The sequence below is a fragment of the Oryx dammah genome, unplaced genomic scaffold, assembly GCF_014754425.2.
Source record: "Oryx dammah isolate SB20612 unplaced genomic scaffold, SCBI_Odam_1.1 HiC_scaffold_17, whole genome shotgun sequence".
Taxonomy (NCBI): Eukaryota; Metazoa; Chordata; class Mammalia; order Artiodactyla; family Bovidae; genus Oryx; species Oryx dammah.
Genome location: NW_024070201.1, coordinates 48,762,988 through 48,773,489, shown reverse-complemented (window position 1 = coordinate 48,773,489; position 10,502 = coordinate 48,762,988).

Here is a 10,502-nt window from a genome sequence, read left to right as displayed (position 1 = left end):
GTTTGGGAGGACGTTACTTTTATAGAAAGTCAGTCTTTTCAGAAGAAATATTACAGGAAAAACTGTACGATAACTTCTTAGGAAGATGGATATACGAATTTTCCCTATCAGCGGGTAGCATATGGCAATGTAGCAGTCAAATGCCATCACCAGCAAGATCCCAGACTCGTAAATGAAAGTGGAAGAGGGGACGAATATCTGAGAAATGCAGCGATCCAGGGGGAGCTCTCCAGCATGGAACCAGAGGATCGCCAAGGCCTGAGGCACGATGCACTTGCAGAGGACAAGGTCTGCTCCGGACAGCATGCAGAGGAAGAGGTCCGTGGGTTCATGGAGGCTGCGCTTGGTGAGGGTATTGAGGAGGAGCAGGCTGTTCCCAAGCAAGGCAGCGGCATAGGAAATAACAAAGGGGATGGAAATCCACATGTAGTGGTCTTCAAGGCCAGGGATGCCCAGCAAGCAGAAGACTGTGTGGCTAGCACCAGTGCCGTGTAAGGTCCTCATACTTGGGAAGTTCTTCCAGAATCTCATGGCTATTCATGGAGACAGAGGAAAATCCAAAATATATGCAAACATTTCTTTTGAATTATCATTTGATTTTGGTTCCTACTTTATCCCATTCCATTCTGATGATGTCAGGAATTTTGGATATATATATATATAACTAAAGATAAGTAAGGTATGACTTGCTTTCTGAATGAAGCCTTAATTTCACAAGCAAGACGGACCCATAGCACAGTAGAGAAAATTAAATGAGAATGGTAATGATTAACCTCTTGTTGTCCAAAATTAAGCAAATACACAAACAGCATGGTAAGAATAATTTACTCTGTATTCGTGTTGGTTTTAAGAATGAGTTATTTTTGAACTTACCTTAGGAAAGAGTTTTGTGACTATGGGTAGGGAATCAGGGGAAGAGCAGGACAAAGGCTTTCCCTGAGCAGGTAGCTATGTCCTGTGGTTCTGACTACAGAATAAAGAGTAGGATAGTATAACATGAGTTTTGAAGTTGTTTTTGAAGCCTCATCAGTATTTAATGTGCCCCTCGTTAATTTCTTTCTAGGCAACAGTGATAAAATTCTGGTAAAGACCTAAAACACTGGTGCACCATGCACCCAGGCCAGCAGAAGGCTGAGAAGCTCACCATATAGTCCTGTTATCTATTGTACTACACAAGAAAGAGGAGTTGGCTGGTCACATGGAAGGAGGAGTAGTGGGCCCCAAGTCTTCACCTCTTGGAGATGAAGAAAGAAAAGTTCAGTTGTTTCAGTTTCTAGAAGAAACACAGGTGGTTTAGTGGACAGAGGTCTCTTTTCCCCCTGAATCAATATCCAAAATTGCTGTTTGTAAAAGGAGTGTTTTTACACTATGAAGGCCAAACTCAAGGGCTTACCCTTTCCATGCCCTCTCTCACTATGACTGAAGTTGACTCCCACGTCCATCTGCATTCTCAAGAGAGGAGCTTGGTGCAAAACTCAGGTAGTTGCAAATTCAGGAATCCATGAAATAACGAAGTATACTGATCCACAGCTTTCAAGATCTGCATTTTTAACAGGGCATAGTTGAAGATCCAGCACAAAGTAAGTCACAATGAGTGTTCTCTGCCCTTCCAGGATGGATACTTCTCACCTCTGAATTTATTTAACAGAGTGGGAAAATCCTCTCCTATTTTTATTCCTATACCTTCTAAGTAATGACTAAATTGTCCTAAAAACATGATCGTGGAACAGAAACCCAGGAGAGGTGTGTGAAGATGTTCCTGCTGTGGGCAGCTACTAAAGCCAGGTCTGTCTGTGACCAAGCAGCCATTTTGAGGATCGACAGTGCCCTGAGGAAGGCCATCCTCCTGAAGGAGACGGAAGACACCAAAATAGACATGAAAATGCCATTGGGGGGCGGGGGGATAATGTGTGTGCCATATGCTGAGAAGCTTGTCGGGAGAAAACGTTATAAAAATGAAGCAACATAAATGTTAGGTGATTATAAAGAGGAGGCCGATGAGGACCAGCTTAGAGATGATGACGGACACTGGATATTTGGGAGTAGAGGAATTTTTCTTCTAGGAGCCAGAGGAGAGATGCTGAGGAGCTCAATGTTTGTGGTGTGGTCTATGGGTACATTGTGAGTACTTGATAGCTATTTGTTTACTGAATCAAATCTAAAGCAACTTCTCCAAACCGGCCTCATGCCGGTTCCCCCAGGCTGGGTCCAGAGAGCTTCAGTATCATGGAGAATTTACTTGCTTCTCCCTGCTGTGTTCCCGAGAGAGCTGACCCTATTCAGGATACTGTTCACCATCTGCCCACTGTGTCAGCCTTGTGCTTGTGAAAGTCTTCTCCCCGTATGCCAGTTATTTCTTCCTATTTCACAAGGGATCTAGTCATCAAAACACGTATCTCAAGAATAGGAGGAAATTTGATTCCCTGACCATGTTTCTCCTATTTATTTTAAACTTTCTGTGTTCTGGGAATTGTCTTTTTCCTTTGTGCAGTTCTAGACCTCAGCATATCAAGGCAAAGTGCAACTTCTCAAAGTATTTAACAAAGCAAACAAATGACAAATATCAGGTAGGTGTGCTGAAGGATCAGTTCGAGGTGGCCGTGAATAATCCTCTTTAATGCCTCAGATATTTGCACCAGCGTGGATCTGGGGCCAACATAGAACCTCCTCTGGAAGATCTTAGGGATCCTTGGCACAGTGAGAGCTAATGATGGGTCCCACTTCTTTACACTCTCCTTTCCCAGACAGCACTTTCCACCCTACTGGCACAGCTCATATGTATGACAGTGGTTCAGTGGTGCGCTGGTAACCCAGCTCAAATGCACATATACATACCTAATATGTAGATAAATAAGTAAATAAACAGTTCTGATTTGCGGTGCTTGCCTAATTCTGTGTATGCACTCCCCCAAGGTGTATTTCATGGTACAAGGTGACATCACTGAGTGTGGAGTTTGCATGGAATGGGCAAAGGGGCAGGTACAAGTGGATGTGGCACACAGCTGCTTTTGTCTCTCTAAATCTGTTTCCTTTACTCTACACAATGGTCCTAATATTTTCAACCACTTTCTTTAGGCTGCATAACATCTTGTCTTGTAATGGTCTTATTGCCTGAAACATCACTCCACAGCAATAATAAATGTCCCCTGCTTCGGTGGAATTCACATGGGTTAGAATGGGTTCTCAGAGTGATGGGTGCCAGGAACTTAGCTTTTATGCATTTGCCTGAAAGCCTCAGGGGCAGCTGTCATCTTAGGTTTCAACAACATCTCTTTATCCATATATATGGATCATGTCTTCAGGCCTCTTTAAGTCTTCGTTTTCCACTATTTTTCTCTATACATCTCTTGATCTGATGTGCTCACATACTTATTTATAATAAATCAGTTGTTAGTATTACTACTCCAAATATTCCTGTTTCTATTTTTTTTATGGTGGCTCATAGGTTAAAACGTCTGCCTTCTCTTTTTATGGCAATTAATAAATATTAATCCTGTTTTCAATCAGAACAATTTAACGATTTACATATTAATTATTTTAAAAACACATCCCAGAAAAATAAACGACCCAACCAAAAAATGGGCCAAAGAACTAAATAGACATTTCTCCAAAGAAGACATACGGATGGCTAACAAACACATGAAAAGATGCTCAACATCACTCATTATTAGAGAAATGCAAATCAAAACCACAATGAGGCACCACTTCACACCAGTCAGAATGTCTGCGATCCAAAAATCTGCAAGCAATAAATGCTGGAGAGGGTGTGGAGAGAAGGGAACCCTCCTACACTGTTGGTGGGAATGCAAACTAGTACAGCCACTATGGAGAACAGTGTGGAGATTCCTTTAAAAATTGCAAATAGAACTGCCTTATGACCCAGCAATCCCACTGCTGGGCATACACACGGAGGAAACCAGAACTGAAAGAGACACATGTACCCCAATGTTCATTGCAGCACTGTTTATAATAGCCAGGACATGGAAACAACCTAGATGTCCATCAGCAGATGAATGGATAAGAAAGCTGTGGTACATATACACAATGGAGTATTACTCAGCCATTAAAAAGAATACATTTGAATCAGTTCTGATGAGATGGATGAAACTGGAGCTGATTATACAGAGTGAAGTGAGCCAGAAAGAAAAACACCAATACAGTATACTAACACATATATATGGAATTTAGAAAGATGGCAATGATGACCCTGTATCCAGGACAGCAAAAAAGACACAGATGGGTATAGCGGACTTTTGGACTCAGTGGGAGAGGGAGAGGGTGAGATGATTTGGGAGAATGACATTGAAACATGTACAATATCATGTAAGAATCGAATTGCCAGTCTATGTCCAATGCAGGATATGGCACGCTTGGGGCTGGTACATGGGGATGACCCAGAGAGATGTTGTGGGGAGGGAGGTGGGAGGGGGGTTCATGTTTGGGAATGCATGTACACCCGTGGTGGATTCATGTCAATGTATGCCAAAACCAATACAGAATTGTAAAGTAAAAAAAAATAAATTATATTAAAAAAAAAAAAACACATCCAGTTCAAATTCTGTTCAGTCGGTCAGTCGTGTCTGACTCTTTGCGACCCCATGAATCGCAGCATGCCAGGCAGGCCTCCCTGTCCTTCACCAACTCCTGGAGTTCACTCAGACTCACGTCCATTGAGCCGATGATGCCATCCAGCCATCTCATCCTCTGCCGCCCCCTTCTCCTCCTACCCCCAATCCCTCCCAGCATCAGAGTCTTTTCCAATGAGTCAACTCTTCACATGAGGTGGCCCAAGTATTGGAGTTTCACCTTTAGCATCATTCCTTCCAAAGAACACCCAGGACTGATCTCCTTTAGAATGGACTGGTTGGATCTCCTTGCCATCCAAGGGACTCTCAACAGTCTTCTCCAACACCACAGTTCAAAAGCATCAGTTATTCAGTGCTCAGCTTTCTTCACAGTCCAACTCTCACATCCATACATGACTACCGAAAAAACCATAGCCTTGACTAGATGGACCTTTGTGGGCAAAGTAATGTCTCTGCTTTTGAATATACTATCTAAACACATTGCACGAAAGCATTTCTTTGTAATTTGAACACACTTGAATGAAATTTGTACTGTGTTTGGTGGCCATGATGATGGAATAGGAAGACCCTGAGCTCACCACCTCCTCCATGACCACATCAAAATTACAACTATTTACTGAGAAAATATCGATGGGAAAGACCTGAAGACTAGTAGAAAACATTTTTCCACAACTAATTGTAAAATGACCAACCGAAGTGGCAGAAATGCATAGTCAAGATCACAACACCAGGTGGGTGCCTTAAAATGAGAAGATAATAACAATTGCAGAAGTTCTCCCCAAGGAGAAAGTTGTTTGAATCCTGCATTGGGCTTCCTAGCCTGGGGGTCCTGCATTGGGAAGATAAGTCCTTAGACTGTCTGGCCTGAAGGCCAGCAGGGCTCACCCACAGGAAAGCCAGAGGGCTGTAAAAAACAGAAACTTTACTCTTAAAGCTTGTGTGTAAAATCTCAAGCACAGAGGCAGTAATGTGAAAGAAGCCTTGCTGCTGCTGTTGCTGCTGCTGCTAAGTCGCTTCAGTCGTGTCCGACTCTGCGACCCCATAGACAGCAGCCCACCGGGCTCCCCCATCCCTGGGATTCTCCAGGCAAGAACACTGGAGTGGGTTGCCATTTCCTTCTCCTATGCATGAAAGTGAAAAGTGAAAGAGAAGTCCCTCAGTCGTGTCCAACTCTTAGCGACCCCATGGACTGCAGCTTACCAGGCTCCACCGTCCATGGGACTTTCCAGGCAATGGTGCTGGAGTGGGGTGCCATTGCCTTCTCCGGAGATCCAACCAGTCCATCCTAAAAGAAATCAATCCTGAATACTCATTGTAAAGACTGATGCTGAAGCTGAAACTCCAATACTTTGGCCACCTGACACGAAGAACTGAATCATTTGAAAAGACCCTGATGCTGGGAAAGATTGAAGGCAGGAGGAGAAGGGGATGACAGAGGATGAGATGGTTGGATGGCATCACTCACTCAATGGACATGAGTCTGAGTAAACTCCAGGGGTTGGTGATGGACAGGGAGGCCTGGAGTGCTGCAGTCATTGGGGTCGCAAAGAATTGAACATGACTGAGCGACTGAACTGAAAAAGCAGTTTAATTGTCCCTTTCCAACCCAAATATCTTTTGTTTATTTCATTTTTAATAGTGCATTTTCCATTCACTCAGTGAACGACACCTTGATTGCTTCCAGGTTTTGGCAGTTATAACTAAAGCTGCTATAAATGACCATGCCCCAGTTTTTTGTGGATATACATTTTTAGTTCATGTGGGTAAATACCTGTACGGTAAGAGTATGCTTAGTTTTGTAAGAAGTTGCTTGTCTTCCTAAGTGGCTGTACCATTTTGAATTCCCACTAGCAATGAATGAGAATTCCTGTTACTATACATCCATGCTAACATTTGCTGCTGTCAACATTTTGGATTTTCTCCATCTCATTAGGTGTGCAATGACATCTCATTGTTGTTTTAATTTTCAGTTCTGCAGTGATTATGATATCATTTTATCCCAAAAGAAAGTGAAAGTGAAGTCACTCAGTCATGTCCGACTCTTTGCGACTCCATGGACTGTAGCCTACAACGCTCCTCTGTCCATGGGATTTTCCAGGCAAGAGTACTGGTGTGGGTTGCCATTTCCTTCTCCAGAGGATCTTCCCAACCCAGGAATCGAACCTGGGTCTCCTGCATTGTAGGCAGATGCTTTACCTTCTGAGCCACCCAAATCCAACGTCATCTGGATTTTCTCTTCTGTTGTCCTTTAGGAGTTTTAGAATTTGGCATTTTCTAAATAGTTTTTATATAGAAAATCCTAAAGGCTCCACTAAAAAACTATTAGAACTGATCAATGAATTTAGTAAAGTTGCAGGATACAAAGTCGACTTATAAAAGACAGTTTCATTTTTATACACTAACAATGAACTACTTGAAAAAGAAAGCATACATGCTTGCAATAGAAAAACAGTAAAATAATTAGGAATAGATGTCTCCAAGGATGTGAATATTTCTACACTGAAAACTCCAAAACTGTGGTAAAATTAATTGAAGGAGACAAACAAATGGAAAGCTATCCTTGTTCATGGACCAGAAGAACTGATATAGTTAAAATGTCCATACTACATAATGCCATCCACAGTTTCTTTTCAATGAATTGAAATATTCCAGTCACATTTTCCATGGAAACAGAAAAAAGCCCTCAGATTTGTATAAAACAAATAAAAAACAAAAGACACAACATTGTGAAACAGTTATTAACCAATTTAAAAAATAAGTTTAAAGAAAGATAATATCAGGAAAAAAGGATGCTGACTACCCATAGCACTCCTGAGGGGGGAAAAAAGACAAATGATTGTGGCAAGTCAATTCCATGGAGGAAACAATAGCCCTTTTTCACGAACCCTGCTGGGAAAACTAGATAGCCACAGACAAAAGAGAAACCCCTACTTTTTGCTATATATAAAAGTTTGGTCACAATGGATCAAAAATGTAAATTTAAGAGTTAAACCTATAAAAATCTTACAAGAAAGCAGTTATAAATCTGTTATTGAGTCCTAGCTCACTCTGCTTGCTGCATGACAAGCCAATAAATCTAAGAAATTTGTTGAGGCGAGGAATAACAACTTTATTCAAAAAGCCAGAAGACTGAGAAGATGGCAGACTAATATCTCAAAATAATCATTTTATTTGGGGTCTGGATGCCAGGTTCTTTATAAAACGGAGCAGGGGAGGAGCTGTGGAAGTAAAGAAAAAAGGCCATTTTCCTTGCAACTGTCTCCTGGAATGGTCAGCCTCTAGGAAGGGATGGTGTTCAGGCAGAGGGGCAGGGTTCCTTGAGGCAGGCCATTATGTGTAGACAGTATCCTTTTCTTAAAAGCAATGGGAAGCAAAGTAAAAAAATTAGGTATGATACCAAAGCACAAACAACACAACATAAAATTAGATAAATTCAACTTTATTAAAAGTGAAAACTTTTCTACTTAAAAGCACATTATCAAGAAAGTGAAGAGACAGTCCCTTGAATAGGAGAAAATATTTTCAAATTACCTATCTGCTAAAGGTCTAATATCTAGACTATATTAATAACCATTATGATTCAACAACTAAAACAAATAGCTCAGTTAAAAACTATATGATTCCATTTGTGGGGCATTTTGGAAAAGGCAAAATGTAAGCATAGAAAACAGATAAAAGGCTCCCAGGGTTAGTGGGAATAGTTGATTAGGAAGGGGAACCTGGGTGTGTTTTGGTAGGATGGTGGAACTGAATATCTTAACTGCTAGGTCACTTCAGTTCTGTGCGACTCTTTGTGATCCTATGGGCCATAGCCCACCAGGCTCCTCTGTCCATGGGATTCTCCAGGCAAGAATACTGTAGTAGGCTGCTGTGCCATCCTCCAGGAGATCTTCCCGACCCAGGAATCAAACCTGGTCTCTTACATCTCCTGCACTGGCAGGCAGGTTCTTGACCACTAGCGCCACCTGGGAAGCCCTTCACACAGCTGAGGTGCATATCAAAGGAATGATTTCAGTGAGCCCAGACTTTTGCATCTTCCCTTACATAGAAAAGAACTAAATTCCTTGCCTCAAGGTACCTGTTTTGTTTTGTTTTTTAATCAACAGTAATCTTTGAGGTTCCTGACTACCTACCCTTAGTTGCAAAACTTCTATATACCCTGGCTCCTCCACTCGCTTCCTTGGAGGAGTTTCTCAGAACTACCTGGAAACCTGCCTCCTGGGTTGCAGTCCTCATTTTGTCTCAAATAAAGCTTAACTTCAAACGTCGTACAAATATTTTTCAACATTTAAAGGCAATAAAAGTATAATTTAGTTGAAAATGGTATCTTACCTTTGCATATTGCTATTGGATTTATTCAAATTTTGGAAATGATGGATTATCTTACAATTTATAAGATGTATATTTAAAATTTTTTTGTGCATAAAAAACATATTCAACCTGACTGCAATCCAGTTGCTCATATATGCAGTAAAACAATTTCAGAATCTGTTTTTACAGTGTACATTAAGGACACAAAATATAGCAGATGTTTATTAATGCTTAATTTCATAACAATTTTATTTATCCTGTCAGTTACACAGATGTAAATATTCAAAAAGAATCCACTAGTTTACTAGAACACAGTATGCCATGTAGCAGTATACTATACAAAGATTCATATAAACCTTAACATTCAACATTCAAAACATTCAAAAATTTTTTGGGCTCCAAAATCACTGCAGATGGTGACTGCAGTCATGAAATTAAAAGACGCTTGCTCTTTGGAAGAATTAACATTTATATAATGTCCTTGATGTCAAAGGAACACACTTGTTATATAACATTGAATAAAAAAGTAAGGCATAGAGTATTCACAAAAATCATACGTGAAAATATGCTTAAATGACAAAATATTCTGTAGTTATTAACTTTTTTGTTTAGTGGGTATATTTAGTGATCACAGACAGAGAGCCTGATGAACTATGGATGGTGGTTCATGACATTGTACAGGAGACAGGGATCAAGACCATCCCCAAGAAAAAGAAATGCAAACAGGCAAAATGGCTGTCTGAGGAGGCCTTACAAACAGCTGTGAAAAGAAGGGAATTGAAAAGCAAAGGAGAAAAGGAAAGAGATACCCATTTAAATGCAGAGTTCCAAAGAGTAGCAAGGAGAGATAAGAAAGCCTTCCTCAGTGATCAATGCAAAGAAATAGAGGGGAAAAAATAGAATGGGAAAGACGAGAGATCTCTTCAAGAAAATTAGAGATACCAAGGGAACATTTCATGCAAAGATGGGCTCGATAAAGGACAGAAATGGTAGGGACCTAACAGAAGCAGAAGATATTAAGAAGAGGTGGCAAGAATACACAGAAGAACTGTACAAAAAAGATCTTCACGACCAAGATAATCACAATGGTGTGATCACTCACCTAGAGCCAGACATCTTGAAATGTGAAGGCAAGTGTGCCTTAGGAAGCATCAGTACAAACAAAGCTAGTGGAGGTGATGGAATTCCAGTGGAACTATTTCAAATCCTGAAAGATGATGCTGTGAAAGTGCTGCACTCAATATGCCAGCAAATTGGGAAAACTCACCAGTGGCCACAGGACTGGAAAAGGTCGGTTTTCATTCCAATCCCAAAGAAAGGCAATGCCAAAGAATGCTCAAACTACTGCACAATGGCACTCATCTCACATGCTAGTAAAGTAATGCTCAAAATTCTCCAAGCCAGGCTTCAGCAATATGTGAACCGTGAACTTCCGGATGTTCAAGCTGCTTTTAGAAAAGGCAGAGGAACCAGAGATCAAATTGCCAACATCTGTTGGATCATGGAAAAAGCAAGAGAGTTCCAGAAAAACATCTATTTCTGCTTTAGTGACTATATCAAAGCTTTTGACTGTGTGGATCACAATAAACTTTTTTAGTTTTTAGT